The following is a 19398-nucleotide window of genomic DNA, read 5'->3' as shown; positions in this document are numbered from 1 at the left end:
TGGTTTCTATCACTTACCTGTTTTAGCACTAAACCTCTCAGAGCTTTACTTTCTTGTCTGTAAAATGGGAATAATACGCATCGTTACCTCTTAGGTTGCTGTGAAGATTAAATGGAAAGTATTATTAATAGTAATGTATGATATTGGTTATGATTATTCTTATTTTGTATTGTTTTTTACGGGCTGTTTCACGCCTTCATGAATTTGCAGTACTGCTTTCTCTGCTTGAACCTACCTCCTTTCCCCCCATCAACCTGCAGAAATGTTCCTTCCAGACTTAGAACAAGGATTCCATCCTCTTGGTCACCTTTCCTGGCCATCCTAGAAGGGCCTGCCCACTGCCTAGTCCCATGGCTGGGTGCTGCCGCTGCTCTACCATCAGCTCTGCTGTCGCTGTGTTCTCCCTTGAACCGGAATAAAGGTTCCTTTTCCCTGCCCTCTGTTTCAACGGTTCACCTGGACCCTGAAGCAAAACAGCTGGTGTCCCTCTAAGTCTGTCAAGGTTGCCGGGCAGAACAGTCCCTTTCAGTTTTGTTTTTAAATTAAAAACTTTTTTTTTCAGTTGCAGTTACATTCAATGCTGTTTTCTATCAGGTTCAGGGGTGCAGCATAGTGGGTAGATAACCATCTACTCTACAAAGCGTTCCCCCTGATATCCTTTTCAGCTTTTACTTAGCACCAGCACCTGATGAAGAGACACCAACCTGCTCACCACTCTCTTTGCTCCAAGATTGCTTTGAACCAACCTTCCCCGTCTTCCTTCAACCAGACACATGCCCGCCCCCTGCCGCCCAATCCATGCAAATGCTGTCTGCTGGCAGGTGACCAATCTTAGCTTCAGTCAGCATCCTCCAGAGCATCAGAAACAAAACCAGCCATCCTTAGAAAGACACGTGAAACGCAGCATTATAGAAGAATCCAATGCCATAAATTACTGTGTGTTGCTAGGTTGCTGTTCCCTCCTAAGGCCCAGTTCTGCATGCCGAGGCTACTTCCACATCCCCAACAGATGGTCCACGGTAACGGGCCGTCGCTGACCTTGTTACAATGAAACCTATGACGTGGAAAATGCTCCCCAGCAGATGTGTTCACCAGTCCCATCCCCACGTGGGGACCATCCCTTCATGAAGATGCTGTATGGGTGGTATTTATAGGCTAATGGTTGCAGGGTGAGGAGGGGTGACTGTTATTAGTATTAATTACAATCGCATGCATTTAGCTAGTGCTTTATGCTTTTTCGGAAATGCTTCCACAGCTGTTCCTCCATCCAATTCTTGCAGCATCCCTCTGAGGTAGACATTAGAGTTGAGGGCAGTGAAGCCCAGGAGGGCACGTAAGGTCTTCCCTTCCTTCTCTGAAAGGTCTCAGAGAAGACTTTACAGTGGCCTGGCCTGCATGTGGGTGGTGGGTCTGCAGGCTGCACAATGTGGAGGGGAGACCCGGACCAAGAATCCTGCTCTGTCCCCAACCCAGCAGGTGTCATGAGGAAGGACCCCATCAAGGAAGTGCTCTTAGCTGGTTTGCTGCTGTGGCCCCTGAAACAGGTCTCTTTGCTTCTGTCCTCGTCCTTCTTCCATGTTTTCAGTGCAGCAGCCAAAGCAAGCAGTTTACATCCTGTTTCAGACCATGTACTGACCACTCAAAACACTCTCACAGCACCCAAGTTTTGGCGATGGATGGCATGGCCGGCATGGCCTCCCAGGGTCTGGCCTCGCTTACCTTCCTGCTCTCCTCCCTGCTGCTTGCTCACATTCCTACCACATTGGCCTTCTAGGTGCCCCTAACAGGACACACTCCACCGAGGGCCTCCGTATCCCTGCTTCCTTGCCTGCTACATTTTTCCCCTTATCTCTGCTTGGCTCTCTTCCCTCCTGCCTTCAAATTTTGCTCAAATGTCACTTTCTTGATGATGCCTGTCCCAATTTCTCCAGACCTCCCTTGCCTGCCCACCCTCCTTCTCCCTTCCTTATCCTTCTCTCCCTGTTCTGTGTATGCCTTTTCTCAGTAGTACTTACCATCTTCTGATATGATGTGTTAGTTTCCCAAGGCTGCCTAAAACAGCGGTTCTCAACCTGTGGGTCTCGACCCCTTCGGGGGTCGAACGACCCTTTCACAGGGGTCGCCTAAGACCATCGGAAAAACACATATATAATTACATATTGTTTTGTGATTAATCACTATGCTTTAATTATGTTCAATTTGTAACAATGAAATTGGGGGTCACCACAACATGAGGAACTGTATTAAAGGGTCGCGGCATTAGGAAGGTTGAGAACCACTTGCCTAAAACAACAGAAATGGACTCCCTCGCAGTTCTGGTGGCTACAAGTCCAAAATCAAGGTGTTGCAGGGTTAGTGCTTTCTGGGGATTCTGAGGGACAATCTGTCCCATGCCTCTCCCCGGGCTCCTGGGGGCTCTCGGTGACCTGTGGCGTCCCCTGGGCTTGTGGCAGCATACCTCTGATCTGCCTCTGTCTTCCCATGGCCATCTTCCATCTGTGTCGGTGACCAAATTTCCCTCTTCTTCTAAGGAGACCAGTCATTGGCTCAGGGCCCACGCTAGTGGTCTCATCTTAACTTGATTGGTTACATCAGCAAAGACCTTATTTCCAAATAAGGGCTCATTTACAGGGATCAGGGTTTAGGTCCTCCACCCAGTGATGGCGAACCCTTTGAGCTCGGCGTGTCAGCATTTTGAAAAACCCTAACTTAACTCTGGTGCCGTGTCACATAGAGAAATTTTTTGATATTTGCAACCATAGTAAAACAAAGACTTATACTTTTGATATTTATTTTATATATTTAAATGCCATTTGACAAAGAAAAATCAACCCAAAAAATGAGTTTGTGTGTCACCTCTGACACGCGTGTCATAGGTTCGCCATCACTGGTTTAGGACTTAAATATATATATTTGGAAGACATAATCCAATCCACAACAGTATATAATTTATTTGTTTTTATCATGTTCCTTGTTTGTTGTTTTCTTCTGCTAGACAACCTGTGTGAAGACCGGGACTTTTGCTACATGCACTGGTTGGATCCCAAGACATTCACCAAATGTCAGCTTCCTTCCTTCAAGTTCTGCATCCTTTTACTATTATTTATATCCCCAAATGGAAGTCTCATAATAGCTAATTCTCAATTATCCACCCATATTTGAGAAGTAATTTCATACTCGTTTCTAATGTACTGCCAGAAGAATCCTAATTTGACAAATTGGATGTTCTATCAAGGTTTCCAGCTTATATTCAAATTCCTTTCCCAGAGGCTGCTGCAGTCTGCAGACTTGATGGAATTCTTGGATGTGTGATCTCCACTCAGGGCCCCTTCTTTCTGCAGACCTTGCAGTTAGCATGCTGACCTCCAAGCTTTCAACCTGCCCTACTTCTTGCCCTCGGTTTGGTACCTTGCCCAGATGTCACGAGTTCTTACTCACAACCTGACAACCAGTCTAGAGAATCAGACCCCTATCTCCTGAGAGCCAGACAGTCTCTTAGAAATTATTCATTCATTCACTCCGTAATATGTTTAGGTACCTACTAAGTGCCAGACATTATGAGTTTCCCTTTATATCCCCATTTAAACTCACAGCATCCTGTAAGGAGGGTATTATGGTTCATTTTTTTCTTTTTCTTTATCCTTACCCGAGAACATGTTTATTGATTTTAGAGAGAAAGGAAAGGAGAGAGAGAGAAACATTGATGTGGGAAGGATTGATGAGTTGCTACCTGAGTGTGCCCCGACCAGTGATTGAACCTGCAACCAAGGTACATGTCCTTGACCAGAATCGAACTTGGGACCCTTTGGTCCACAGGCCGATGCTCTATCCACTGAACCAAACTGGCTAGCGCTGCAGATCCTTCTTTTAGATGGCTCTCATCCCCTTCTTAGTGGCACACTAAATCTTATCCCCTTCTGGTGACAGCTCTTTCTCCCTCCATGGACTCATTTCATCAGGTCACTTCGGTGCAAGTAGGGCTAGTGGTTTCCACCTGTATATCCTGACTCACTCTCTACTCTTCTCCACTCAGCCCGGGAGACTGTGTGCTCTGCCTTGACTGGCCCTGTGCCCTCTGGTAGCCCTGGGAGGAAGTTGGAGAGAGGAGGCCGGGGAGATCAGGTCCTTATGCCCCTGGTTCCTGTCCTGTAAGCTTATCTCGAGTGGGCTGTGTCTCAAAGGTCACTGCCCCTTTCAGGACTGCCAACCCTCAAGAATCTCTCATGCCAGCTTCTGGTAACTGCTCCCTGTCTTTGTCCCTTTGGACCTTGGGGTAGTAACAGATAGAATGTTCTGTCCTGGGGTTAGTGTATTATCCCCAAAGGCTTCCCCACACTCACGCTGTTACGAATGGTCCCTTTGCACACACTTCCCTCAGTGTTTCCAATTTGAGTGTGCCATCTGTGTCCTATTGGGGATTTATTGTATACAAACTGCAGTGCCCATATGGTGGGGGAGGAGACCAAGGGTTAAGTGCTGTTCTCCAGATCATGTGTGGTTGAGAAAGTGGTTGGCCAGGGGCTGGAATGACGTCCCAAGTTTAGTGTTCTGAGGGCAAAGAGGAACATCCAATTGGGCTGAGATAAGCCTCTGGTTAGGTACCCTGTGCATAGTAGGTGATCAATAAATGTTGGTTGATGACATGTAAATTTTCTCTGTTGATCAGTTACCATGATCACATTCTAAATAAGTACAGGTAGGAAGTCAGCCCATTGGAAATATAATTTTCGGGGCACACCCCTGGTAGATCTGAGTCCGAATATTGACCTTGGGATAGGCAAGCCCATTAGACCCTATGGCAGCCGTGGGCAAACTACGGCCCGCGGGCCGGATCTGGCCCGTTTGAAATGAATAAAACTAAAAAAAAAAAAAAGACCGTACCCTTTTATGTAATGATGTTTACTTTGAATTTATATTAGTTCACACTAACACTCCATCCATGCTTTTGTTCCGGCCCTCCGGTCCAGTTTAAGAACCCATTGTGGCCCCCGAGTCAAAAAGTTTGCCCACCCCTGCCCTATGGTCTTACTCTCCTCAGCTGTAAATTAAAACAAGGCCCCATTCTCCAGTATTTTCATGAGGATTAATGAGAGGATATTTGTCAAGGATATATATTGGCAATAGCCCCGAGCCACTTTCTGAGACTCCCCAGACTCACTGTCATTTGAGATAATATTTCTGAGTATTTAATTCAGTCCTCCCTTAATGGGGTGTGGGCTTCACAGGAGTAGTGGGTGAGAAAGGATGAGCTCCTGAGGAAACACTTATGAACCCGGGCTTTCTGCCATTAAAAGAGACAAATCTTTATAGTGACCTAATTACAGTTTTTAAAATTCAATTTGGACAGTTAGCAAGCCAGGCTCCTTTCCAGGAGGAATCAGAAGTCAGTGCAATGACCCAAGTGTTCCTGGGCTGCTTGCCATCCCAAACAACTGGAGTGGGTTTATCAGCTTCTCTCAGGAACCCGTGCTGCCCAGGCACAGGCTTGAGTAAGGAAGGGTGTCTTATGGGGTCACACTCATGTCATGGCCCAGGAGTGGCTGACATGACTAAAGGGCATGCCTTTGGGGATGGAAGGTCAGGAAGCATGGTTCTTATTAAGGGAAAAAGGATTTCTCTTTCAACTGTTGCTATGGAACTTTATGGGGTCTAAAAGAAAGAGCATCTTTCCAAATCCACTCATCCATCTGTCATTTCATACTTCCATATGTCCATCCATCCATCCATCTACCCACCCACCCATCCACACATCCACCCACCCACTCACCACTCTCTCCATCCATCCATCATATGCTGAGTACTTACTTCTATCAAACATTGGACATACAATATTAACTATGACACAACTAGTACTTTGATAGAGCTCAGTTTTCATGGAAATACAGATAACTCTACACCATGGTTAGGAGCCCCAGGGTCTAAGTTAGGAGGCAGGCCTAAGTTTGAGTGCTGACTCTGTAATTTAAGTGGCCATATGTTCTTGGGCAAGTCATCTTCTACGGCCATTTTCTCATCCATAAAATAATGCAGCTGGAGTGGGGAAATGCTCTCTCAGATCTCTTCCAGGTCAGACATGCTAAGGTTCCATGTCCAGGCAAATTCAGTGTAAACTAGATCACCTTGTGACTGCAGATACTGTGATATTGTAGTATGTGGTCTCCTCTGTCCACCTTGCTCCTCCAATATACCTCCTATAATTATTATAGGCAGTTCATGGTGCTTTCCTGGTCCTTCCTAAAGCACATGTAACATGTTCCTCTTTTCATTTGTCCCTCCTAGGATGGATTCCTGCCCTCTTAGGTTAGAGATCAACATTTAAAATTTCTTTTTTTAAAAAAATTGATTTCAGAGAGGAAGGGAGAGGGAGAGATAGAAACATCAATAATGAGAGAGAACCATTGATTGGCTGCCTCCTGCACATCCCACACTGGGCATTGAGCCCGCAACCCAGGCATGTGCCCTGACTGGGAATTGAATTGTGACCTATTGGTTCTCTCAGGTCGACGCTCAACCACTGACCACACCGGCTGGGTGAGATCAATATTCTTATGGAGGGATTTGTGGCTTGGCCTAATTCTTCACCTCATTTTGCATCAGCCTTGGCTTTCCTTCTTTTCCCCTTAAAGTCATCATAGTTCCTTCTGTTCAAAGGGCTCTTTCTGGACCACTTGTTTTTCCCCATCCTCCCGCAGGGAGAATCACTCATCCTTCAGGTAATAGCCTACCGACCATCTCTTCAAGGACACTTTCCCTCACCCCCCAGGCAAGTCCTGGCTCCTTTGTTTACACACACACACACACACACACACACACACACACACACACACGGAACCATGTTTCTTCCCTTTAAGGCACAAATCCTACCCCTGTCCTAAACCCTAACAATGGGGTCCTTCGGTTTAGTGTCTGGCTCCCCCATCAGACTATCAGCCTCATAAGAGTAGGAACTGGGTCTAGTTTGCTCAGAGCTGCATTCCCAAGGCAGTGCCTTGCACATAGTGGGTGCTCAATACCTATTTTTCTGAATAATAAGGAACATATAGTTAGTGTCACAGGCTGACAAATATGAATTCCCCCGTGCCTGGAAATGAGGCCAGGAAATGGTATCCACTTTGGGTTAATTCACCTGAAAAAAAATTTGCCTCAACAGAAAGTCACCCATATGTTGTAAAACTGTTGCAGGTAAGAGCAAGTTACTGTCCAAATCTCATCAAATGATTAAGGGTGTCTCTCAAATCTCAAGAGAGAGGACTCCTCTGAACCAGATTGGGGGTCCCAGCAGCTGCGATTATGAAACCTGTGACCCATGACTAGCTATGAAGCCACTGCTGAGTTGCTGAAAGAGGGGAGAAAAGGATGCACACAGAGGAACAGTCAGAATATGACCAGGGGTCTCCACCACTGGCCAAGCTGGGGGTGTTCTCAATCCAGAAAACTGATTCAATAGTTTCGAAAGCCTTAGAGGAAGATGAGCAATTCATAATTTTCTTGAACTTGGTTCAAAACTATTTTGAATGTGATTCTGAGTAGCAAGCACAGTGGTTGAGAGCATGAGGTCTGGAAGCCAGATAGGCCTGGCTGGAGTTGTGCTCCCAGCACTGGGCAAGTCGCTCTGCCCCAAGCCTCAATGTCCTCATCTGTGAGGACAACGGTCTGTTTGTCCCTGGTTGTGGGAAGAGGAGATGGAGTTACATAGGCTCAGCAGGGCCTGGCAGAGATTAGGTGCTCTGGGAATGGAAGCTGTTAGCAGTGAGATCAGTTACTCCCTTCATCATGACTCTGTGCTCACTATGGGTCCATCTGGTCTGCTTTGATTCCTGAGTGGACCCAATTGCTAGAAATGGGCTCCCCTTTCTGGCCCCAAACTTCGACTCCTCTCCTCTTCACAGCACACCAAGTCCCTCAGCTATGAGTTGGCCCTACTTTCAACATGTAACCAGAATCCAACTCTTTCTCTCCTCTTGCACTGCTACTACTCTGGTCTAAGCTGCCAGCATCTCTCACCCAGATAATCGCAGCAGCCTCTGAACTGGTCTCCCTGCCTATGCCTGTCTCCCCTCCTGTCTTTTCCTGGCAGAACAGCCCAAACTAGCCTGTTAAAACCTAGATTGGATCCTGCCACTCCTCTGTTTGAAAACCTCTCACGGGCCCCATCACACTTAGAACGAAACCCAATCCAGATCTCACTCTCCAACCTTCATGATGGATCCCAGCCAACCTGGTCCTCTCCGCTCTCCCCTAACACATCGTTTCCAGCTGCAGTGGCCTCCCTGCCGCACACCAGGCACATCCCACCTGGAAGCTCTCTACCTGGGAATGCAAGCTGGCCTCCCCATCCTCTTAGGTTTTTGTTCACATGTCACATTCTCAGTAAGGTCTTCCCTGGCCACCTTACTTATTATTGCAATCCCATCCCATCCCAAGCACTTTCCCTATAACCCATCTCCTACTTCATTTCTCCCACAGCTCTGGTCACCATTTGGTGATCACACATTTTACACATTTATCTATTGCCTGTCTTCTCTACTAAGTTCCATTACAAAGGAGCTTTCATTCTCTTTTCTGTTGTAGCTTCAGTAGTTAGATCCTCATAGAAGCAATACGCTAGGTGCTTCCTGAATATTTATTGTATGAATATATAAATGAATGAGTGGTCAGCACAGTTCTTAGGGTATGGATGCCGTCTGTGTATACTTAATATTTAAAAAAAATATTTTTACTGATTTCAGAGACGAAGGGAGAGGGAGAGAGAGATAGAAACATCAATGATGAAAGAGAATCATGTTTGGCTGCCTCCTGCACGCCCCCTATTGGGGATCAAGCCATAGTTCTAGAACTGGACTCCTGAAGGACATAGGAAAAAAGGGTTCATGCAGAGGAATCCAGGGGGGCAGGGAGGATGGTAGGGAGGAAACCCCACGCATCCACTGCTTCAGCGCCGTCAAATAGCAAACTAACCTTAACTGCAGCATTTCTCTGGTGATCAGCAGCTGCCTGTTTTCCTGGGGTGATCAATCTATGAAAAGTTTCCAAACTGTGTTAAAACTGCCAGTTTCTCTGCAAACAGCACAGAGCGTACTTTCCAGGGAGAGAAGTTCAATAATTAAAATGAGTCAGCGCTGAAGAACTGGAGGGCGGTTTGATCTAGTTTAGCAGCCGACATTTTCTTAGCAGAGAAATGCAATATCCATAATACATTATTTTGTGCCGAACGGAAGTCAACTAGAACAGAATTGTCTCAGGAGAGACCCAGGGCAGCTTGCCAGAAAAGCTTTCTGAAGGCAACAGGAAACCTGGTCTTCAAAAACCAAAGTTGGGGAGTGGTCTTGGGGCTAGGTCTCAGGTACCTGCAGGCCTGGGCACGCCCCAGAGCTGTCTCACATGCCTGTCCCCTCTGGCTCCCCGTGGGGGTGCTCTAAAGGGCAGATAAACACAGCCAAGGGGCTGTCTGAACGCTTGGAATGTAGAAGTCCAGCTTCCATCCTCCCCACCAGCGGAAAGCCCTCTTCAATGTTGGGCAGCTCCTGTCCTAGGGCTTAGGTTTGCTTTGGCCTGGGGTGTTACTGCAGGAAGTGGGAGACTGGGGGTGAATTTTTGCTTTTCTGGGAAAAGCAGTGCTGTTAAGAGAGAAAATTGCTTTCTCTGGGTGGCAAGTGTCCCTGCAAAACATCCCCCCACTGAGCTTCCATGAAAAGTGAAATCTGCCAAACCTGAAAGCGCTCTGGCTTGAAGTCAGAGGACTGGTGAGAGGTTGTAAGACTCTGCTCCCTGCGCCTGCTGCATGCTCTCCCTTCCAGGGGCTGGCTCTCCCACTTCAAAGGAAACAGAAATTGGCTCCATTCTGTCCCCCTGAAGTTTTTGCAATTATGGGCTGAACGAAATTTGTGTTAGATTATGCCAAAGATGAAACACCGTTTTGCTTTATTTATTATTTTTTGCTTCACTGACAATAGTCCATGAGAGAAAGCCTTCAATTAGGGTAGCAAAAAATACTGATTAGAATCAATCAACACCTCTAGAAGTTTAAACACTTAAGTTAATTAAATGGTTCAGTAAACTTGAAGCTAAACTCGCAAACAGAAATCGCAATGTATAAAAGGATGCTTAGATTAAAAAAAACCAGCCAGATAATTATCCAACAAACTCACCATCAACCCTCACCAAAGGCTCCGTGGAAACGATCAGGCAGCGCATTCATTTTCAATGCAGCTCACACTTAACACCATTACTCAAAAGCAAAAGCTCATGACTCCTATCTGTGAGTGTGATGTTCCCACAAAGAACTGGTTTAGAGATAGACTAGGGGGAAATTGGCAATGACCTTGCGCTTTTTTAAATAGTCCTGAGTATTGTGAGACCATTGTTTCTTTACCCCGAATATAAATAAAACCATGCAAACTTGCTGACTTTATTTAATGTTAAGAGTCCCACAATCTGAATGAGTGAAAAAAGTATACAGATTTTTTTTTCAAAGACCACTATTTTGTAACACTTCTGCTACAAAATAAAGTCAAACTAAATGTGTTTGGTTGCATTCCCTTAGACAAAGCCTGAGATCAAGAGTCTAGTTCAAGTGACTTACTGAGGATGTGTTCCCCAGACAGAGGAAGAGAGGAAAGCAGGACAGAGCAGGAGCAAATATCTAAGCAAGGATGTTGACTCAGCTGGAGATTGCTTCAGTTTGAACCCTTAGGGAAAGGCTGGAGTACAAATTACATATCAAAATTAGTCCCTCATCGGGCAAGGAGGTTAGTCCGTTATGTCCACCCACCTTGTACATATCAGTCATTGGCTGTGGGCTTCTGTTGGGGATGGGTGAGAGTGTTTGGGGCATAGTCTCCTGAGAATAGCTGGAGGCAATTCCCCAGGTAGAAGGTGTGCAAAGACAAGGTCACAGCCCCTGGGGAAGGTATAGCAGCTACCAGATGGGATCTGGGCAGGGTGTCTACTCTACTGGACCAAGGAACTTGGGATCTGAGCAGGGTACCTACCCTACTGGACCAAGGAAATTGGGATCTGAGCATGGTATCTACCCTACTGGACCAAGACACTTGGGATCTGAGCAGGATGTCTATTCTACTGGACCAAGAAACTTCTGCCTCATAGAGATCATTGGATGATCCTAGGTAAGGGCAAGCCCTTTCGGAAGAGTGAGCTACTCCAGGCTTCAGATACTGTCTTGTTCACCCCTGAACATATGATTGAGTCAGTCAACAAATATCTGTTAAATTAATGGTGAACAGATCACTTACAGCTTAGTAATTTGGCTTTTTCAGCCTTTGGCAGAAAGGCTGGAGATTAGGAATAGAGATACTTAAAGCTAAGGAATAAGAAGCCTCTAATAATAAAAATGTATTCTATAAAGATAAAGTGATACCGAAACCATGCTGTAAGTCAATAGGCACCATAAGTTGATATTGATCTATAAAACACACTTTAAGGAATGAAGCTACTACATAAAAGTGACACACAACTAGAACAAACATCTCATTGTTTTATTTCCCAACATAGTTTGAAGCTCAGGCTCTGAACTCTTAACTAGAGAAATTGTGAATTGTAAGCAAAGCATGAGGTTTCGTGTGTATCGGACATTTGCAAGGTCTCCATGCACAACACTTGCTACTCCCTCTCTGACAATGTGGGTTGACTTCTCCTTTTTGGGTTTTGCCCAAACAAACACTACCTACCACTTGCCAAGAAAGCAAAGGGAAAATGAATGTACTTGTCAGGACAGGACACAGTCCTGTAGGCCCTCTGGTCTTCCAGCTGTCTGGTGATCTATCTTGGCCTCCACAGACTCTCCTTGCCTGTCCCTGCTGGGCAGCTGTTCATAGGTCCAGAACAGAAGATCATTACAGGACTCAGCCAAACAATAAATCAGAAATAGGGTTTTAATTATTTGAAAACAAGAGGACTACAATTGTCCAACTGGATGACTACTCAAGAAAGTGTTTTACTATTTTAGAGTTGTTATTGTTTTATTAGGGAAGTGCCACTCAAAATGACCTTTTCTTAGGCCCATTGAATGGTCTGAACATTGTTCATCATTGCCTAAGGGACTGGACTAATGGTTGGACTTCAGGCATGGCCAGAAGGAGGAAAGAGCCTGTGTTGGCTATTATTTGACTTGGTCATGGCCAAAGTGAGGGAATAGGTGGCTAACGGACAGTTATAAGAGGACAATTAGAGTCTTGTGTTGTCTGAACCCATCAAACGATAAAGCCATCAAAAGACAGGGACAAGGGGGAGCCCCGAGGGCACTGGTGATGGTAAGTCATATGAGAAGAGTAGGGTCTGAAAAAAACAATGTAAAAATGGCTATCATTTTTTCTCCCTTGTTCCTCACTGCGGGGAAGGTCCCTCGGTCACTTCACTCAGGGGCTCTCCCTCACGATTTGATTCAGCAAATCATGCTGAGTAACACATGATAGGCCCCTTGAAAAAGAACTTGGTTGGGAGGAGGGGAGAGTCCCTGGCCTGGAGGTGACAAGGTCAGGGAATTGGATTAGCATATTTTGGGGAGAAGAAATTTACCTGGGGTAAGAAACCCCCGCCCCTCAAAGATGTCTAAAATGTTTACAGTTCCTTTTTATGCCCCCTCAAAAAGGGACATTTATTCAGAAGAAAAAGAAAACAACACTAATGTCAAGATGTCCATCCCTTGGCTCCTTTCTCTGTCCTCCCCTCCTTCCCCCCTCAGCCCTCTAGGATTGAACCCCGGTTGGAGTAAACAGCAGGGCTGCCCCCACAGGTGAGTCAGTACCGAGGTTTAAGTACTGTCTCACCACTTACTAAATGAACTTGGGAACCTCATTTTGCCTCTCTTCGCACAAATCATATGCTTGCCTCCTCCACGGAATTGTCGGCCTCGATAAATGTTGAATTAATATGAAACCCTTCCCCTTATACATCCTTTGGCCTTCAGGCCTGCTGCTAAGGTACTGGTTTTGCATCTGACAGAAAGCCCACGGTTCACCAGGCTCCCGGTGGGCTCAACATCTGCTTATCAATTTATGGTTGTTCAAGCTTTGACTATGCAGGCAAGGAGATCTTAAGTAGGGTGCAGACATGGATAAATGAATTACAGTGTTACTCGAGTAACGTATGAAACAGGTTGCTACCATCTTTGGAAACCTACCTTGGTGAGGAAGTCTTCTGCACCTCCGTTTATTCCATGGCATTGTAAATGGAAACAGTGGGCGCTTCCCCCAAATGATCACACCGTTTTCCGATCTCCCATTCCCTTCTGAGAGCTCATCTGAGCCTGCCACATGTCAGCATGTGTGCAAAACAACATTATGGAGAAAAGGGATTGGATGAATCATAAAATCTCACGTGGCACTGGAAAAAGCCCAGGATAAATGGGCTTTGAATAAAATAAATGCCACCAAAACCCCCACACAAATGAGGCATGACATTGCCTGCAAACTGATGATCCTGTACCCTGCTAGAAATGCTAAACGCCCAGATGGCTCCCCCTCTGTTTCTTTTCAGCTGATCCTCACAAAACTTGTGCAACAGCGACTTCGCTCACCATTGAACTCAGGTGACACCTGAACTCAGCCTCTTGCTGAAAAGTGACTGGGAAGTTGAATCACTGGGGACTTGAAGGGCCCTGTTATGTTTGCCCCTGTAGCCCTAGCACCTAGTAGGTCTCAGTAAGTGTTTTTGGCATGTTTCTAAATGGGGAAGGAGAGCTGTTTCTGACTAAGAGAGGCTAAGACCCATGAGCAGGCATCTTTCCTTCATGATTTAAGGGGTTAGGTATGTGCGGATGAAGATGAACTTGGGTTTCCCAGACTTTTAAGGGGGCAATGAAGTGGGCTTGGAAACCGGACAGGCTGGAGTTTGGTTCTCAGCTCTGGAATATAATCAGCATGTGATCTCTGAGCCCTGGTTTTCCATCATTGAGATGATTATAATAATATTAATATTTATAGTAACAAGAATAATAACGATAACCAATTGCACCTTCATGGCATTACTTCAAAGACTGAACGAATAATAACGCACCCCGAGTGACCAGAATACAACAGATACTATACAAATGTTTCTTCTCGCTCATTTTCTTCCCAAAACTCTTTCAGTAACTGTTCTGATTCTACCAGTCCAACTTTTTGCTCCAACATCAAGGTCCATTGGGGCAAAGGTAGGTTTACAGTTGTTCTTACAGAAAATAATACAAAAAAAGAATAAGTAATCATACAGGATTAAACTCCATTTCGTAGACTCACAACTGTAAACCTACTTTTGCCTACTCCTGCTTATTGTGTCTCTGGGGAAGTTTTTTGAAACCCAGTCTGTTCATCTTCCCTTTGATGTGAGAAAAGCAGAATCAGACAGAAACCTTTTTTTTTTTTTTTAGCCTACTTGCCATTCATCCGGGGTGTTTGCTGACCCTTTTATCTTTTGTTGAAATCAAAATCTTTTATGTCTGATGAGTATGCTGGTGCAATGCTATCTGGGCTTTGGTTGTGGGGCTGTGTCCCCACCACACCTCCAACTCTCGTGCCTCCTTCCCCCATCTGTCTTCACATTTCTAAGTACCGATAAAACCTCTGGCACTTGTTAGCTGGGCACCACTGCAGTCAGCCAGCCAGTGTTTACTGGGTGCCCACAGGGTGACGGCATCGCCCTGGGCACCCCTGCCCTAATCCTGGCTCCCAACAGTGCCCCAGGGCTGCGTGGGCCTGGGGCACAAGCACTGACATGGACAGGCCTGGTGAATAGTCCCCAGGAGCATGAAGTGGCCTGGAGTTTAGAATTCGAAGGGGGCTGGAGAGGAATGAGGTTTTGGTGGGTAGAATGTGAAAGGAGGAGAGGTTGCATAAACAGCTGCTCTAAATGCAAGAAAGAGCTTCCAATAAGTGCAGTTTATACTGTTGTCCTAGCTGCGTGGCAGGCACACCCACTCTCATGCATTCTGTAATTGATACGCGATGAAAGAATATTGCCATAATAAACGACACCTCTAGGGTCCCTGCCTACTTACTTTCTACTTTAGGAAACTGTTTCCCATATACCAGGTGTCCCCCCCACCCCGCCCCCCCAAAATGTATACACACTTTAATAGCTGATAGCTCAATTTTGAAAATGAAATGGATTTGAACAAACACTGCCTTTATAATTATTCAAAATGTGTGTATACAATTTTTTGGGGACACCCTATAGTATATGCTCAGGAGGGTCTAGGTGAGGTATGCACTTTTATTTTTATTTTTAAATTCAATTTAATTTTAATTTTTTTTATTTCTTAAAGTATTACAAAGCAAGTCCTTCGGTTGATCTCTTACTCCCCACCCTGCCACCCCCCGCAACCCTCCTTGGACTTCCCGCTGTAGTTTCACAGTCTGTTCGATGTTGCTCTGCCTCTGTATCTTTTTTTGTTCATCAGTTTATAATGGTCTTAATTATCTGTAAATGAGTGAGATCATGTACTTTCCTTTCATTGACTGGCTTATTTCACGTAGCATAATGCTCTCCAGTTTCATCCATGCTGTTGCAAATGGTAAGAATTCCTTCTTTTTTATAGCAGCATAGTATTCGATTGTGTAGATGTACCACAGATTTCTAATCCATTCATCTGTTGATGGGCGCTTAGGCTGTTTCCAGATGCACTTTTAAATAACGTGAACACAGGGAATGAAGTTTTCTCTGTCAACAATGGCTATTGACGACAAGATAGACTAAAATCCCCACTGTTTGGATGAGATACAAAAGCCCCATGGCATCTGGATTAAGCGCCATTCCCCAATTCTGTCTTTGCCTAATGAAATTTCACTCACCCTGAACCTGGGAAATCAAGACAGGTTTGAAGTGTTGGGGTCAAGGATTGTGGGTGAATTTTCCCCTCTTTTTGTTTCCCCAGAATATTATTATGACGTCTGTGTAATGCAGACAAATGATCACCTGCTCTCTCCAAGAATGAAGGCTTGCCATTGAAAAGACAATGTCAGGGAGAATATGGGCATGGCTAGAGTAGGATTACAGTTGTAAATATGTGAAGCATAGAGTTTATTCTTGTATTACTATTTATTAATTATTGCACTATTTTCCATATGAACAGATGTAAAACTACTTTTGCCCCACACTGTCCCTTCTTCATTTGAGAATCAAAATAAATATGCCTATCTCTGAAGACCCAGAGAGAATTCCATCTCCTCCATGAAATTCCTGTTAAACATCTCTGTGCCTCTTCAGTGCCTGGCACACAGGTATAAGCCTACTGGTCACCCAGTAAATATTACTTGAAGATAAACGGCATAGGAATAGCTGGTAATAACTATAACCATTTCCACTGTTGAGTGTCTACCAGGAGCCAGCACTGGAGGGAACAGTTTTAGTCACCATCTCGGATCCTCCTGACAACCCAACAAGGAAGAGCTTATATCCCATTTTACAGATGGTCATGCTGAGGCTCAAACAGATGAAGTTCTTCACTTCACACAGTTAGGAAGGCCACACAGTAAGTAAGAGACAGGAATGGAACTTGATTTCAGGTTTCCTGGACTCCAAGAGCCCTGCTGCATGTGGAGAGCACAGTGGCTTCTGCAAGGGGCAGGCTGCATGTGGCCAGCGATGTGCTCCTCTGTGTTCCCACCCAGACAGGCCAAGGATTCATGCGCAGGCCTGAGCCCCTTTGAAAAGAGTCTTTGAACAACTCACGGGAAAGCACCAGTCAATCAGTCTAGTTTATTAGGTTTCCCTTTGCTCTGGGAAATGCATTAATTGAATGCACATCTTTCCCGTCCTGAGCTTCACCAAATGTCAAGGTTTCATCAGCATGAGCCATGCTTTTTCAGGGAGGGACCTGTGCACTGCTGTGCAGCACATCAACAAGGTGGGGGAGTGCTTTTTTAGGAGCCCTCCACGCAAGGCCAGAAGCGCAGCCCTTCTGGGTGTGTCCATGCAAGTGGGAGTACACTCGTGGGAGGTACCCAGTAGGCGCTCGCTGGGATGAAGAATGACTTTGGTTTTCTCTCTCCTTCCCTAGCATCAAAGAGAATATGTTTGCTCATCGGGAGGGATCCTTTCTCTCTTTCACTTTCTCTATCGTTTCTCCCTATTCATTCTGCATGCCTGTCCCTTAGGTTTGAGTTGAAGGAAGATGCTGAGGGTCAGCTAGCTGTATCTGGTTCAGAGTTTGCTTCTACAGTCTTTCTTCATGTACCTGTTCATTCATTCATTGGTTTGTTTTTTCACTAATTCATTATTTACAGCGTGCCTACCTTTTGCTGGGCACTATGTTCTTTACTGGAGAGAGATAAAAAAAGACAGGGATCTTAAAACAATTTTGGGATGAGTATAAAAAAAACATGATGTGCAGGAAGGACACAATGGCACCTTCTGTGCCCCCCTCCCCCCAAGGCGCCTTTAACCCTGTAAGGGAGTGGAAGTGGTGATGCTGGTGGGACAGGGGGCACAGAGGAGTCTTCAGAGATGAGGTGGCATCTGAAATGCATCTTAAAGGAGAAGCAGGATTGGATAGGCAGACAAGCAGGCCAAGGGGATTCGAGTGAACTGCTATGCAAAGGCCCAAAGATACAAAGGAACATGTTGTTTGCAGAGAGTGGCTGGCAAGCTCCTCTTTTGATTTCTGTTTATGTAAACCTGATGCATCCTTTAAGGTCCAACACAAGTCCACTTTATGGAAGAGGCTGTCCTAGACCTCTCCAAAAACACCCTGGCCTCCTCTGGGAATAACTCTAAAGACTTATTTGTCTACATGTAAACAAACATCTGGTGCCTGGTAGTGTTACTTAGCTTTCCAATGTATGCCTATGTTTTTCCTAACTATACTGCTAGCTCTTGGAAAGCACGGAGCATATCCTACATATATTCTGTTCCCTTACGATGACAAGCATAGCACAGAGTACTGAGAAATATTTAGTATGTACCAGGAACAAGCCAGAAAAAGACTTAGTGATTTTCCAGAGAACTGCCCTCATTTGACAGATGAGAGGCCCAGAAAGAGGAAATGAATCGGCCATATTTATGAAACAATTTGGTGTGATTAGAACCCGGGTCTTGTTGAATATATGGGTGGTGGATGGATGGATAGATATCATGGGCGTGTGACATATGTCAATTGCAGCCTTATCTCAATGTCATCCCCTCTCCAGCCATTGGGTAGGCCTCTTCACCCTTCTCTCTGGTGCCCCCACACTCTTTAGGGGGAGGGAGCTTTTATTTCTAGAAGCTGAGACTCATCCTAAATGGACTATCTTCCAACAGAGCCTGCCAAGGACACCTCTCACAGAGCAGCTGGCATCGGGGAGAAGGGAAGGTAGGGGAGGGGAGGGCACATCATCTCCTGCTTTCACTTTCAATTCTCCAGAAGGACAGGTCTTCCCCTTGTCTTTGGCAAGTGTTTTCAGAGTAATAATCAGCTGTGGAGGAGGAGGAGTATCCTACACGTTTTTAATGAACCCAAATTAATGAGATGTCACAATGATAATGATTTTTTTAAAACTTTTAAATGAAGTTTCTCTTGTCTCACAGCCTTTGAGTTGGAAAATCGTCATGAACGTGGTTGGCTGCAGGTAATGCCCAGGAATGGCCTGATCGCATACAGTGGTTTCTAAGCTGTTTGTTACTTTTTGCAGCTATGCCCCTGGAAGTGGGCAGTCTTTCCTCATTTTAAAAGTCAAAATGAGATGATAATCCTTAATATTTGTAAAGAGCTACTTGCAAAGTACTTCGCACTTGGCAAACACTGTATTTGCTACATTTATTTTTAAGCTGTCTTTATTGAGTTGACAGTGTGTCTATCTTATTTATTTATTGAATAATGTTTATTGAGCTCCTATTACCATTCTAAAGATAGAGGTACAGCAGTGAAAAAGAAGACAATGTCCCTGATATTGCAGGGTTTGCCTTAAATTATTTTTTAAATTTTGTAATAATTTCAGAAGCATTGGAAAGATAGTACAGGGTGTTTATCCTTTTCATCTATCTTCATTTAGTGCAAACATCTTATAAACTGTGGTACTTTTGTCGTCTAAAGATAGAGGTACAGCAGTGAAAAAGAAGATAATGTCCCTGATATTGCAGAGTTTGCGTTAAAATTTCTTTTTTAATTTTGTAATAATTTCAGAAGCATTGAAAAGATAGTACAGGGCATCTAGACCTTCCATCCATCTTGCTTTAGTGCAAACATCTTATAAACTGTGGTATTTTTGTCAACACTGAACATTTATCATTAACACAACACTGTTAACTAAATGAGAGACTATACTGAGATTCTATCCATTTTTCTGCTGTGGACCTTTCTCTGTCCCAGGCAGGATCCCATATTCATTTAATTGTTCTCTCCTCAGTCTCAGCTAATCTGTGGTAGTTCTTCAGTCTTTCCTTTTCTTTCCTGATCATTTTTTTCTCAATAGAAAATTCTGAGAA

General features: G+C 44.9%; 1 protein-coding gene across 1 annotated transcript in view; it reads right to left on the bottom strand.

The window, feature by feature from the left end:
- The window catches only part of CA10 (carbonic anhydrase X), a 366550-nt gene that overhangs the window by 43438 nt on the left and 303714 nt on the right, over nucleotides 1-19398 (bottom strand). The gene's annotated exons all lie outside the window — the stretch shown is intronic.

Source organism: Myotis davidii, unplaced genomic scaffold (genome assembly GCF_000327345.1).
Source record: "Myotis davidii unplaced genomic scaffold, ASM32734v1 scaffold699, whole genome shotgun sequence".
Taxonomy (NCBI): Eukaryota; Metazoa; Chordata; class Mammalia; order Chiroptera; family Vespertilionidae; genus Myotis; species Myotis davidii.
The sequence above is the reverse complement of the archived record's forward strand: the minus strand, read 5'-3'. Positions and strand labels throughout refer to the sequence as shown.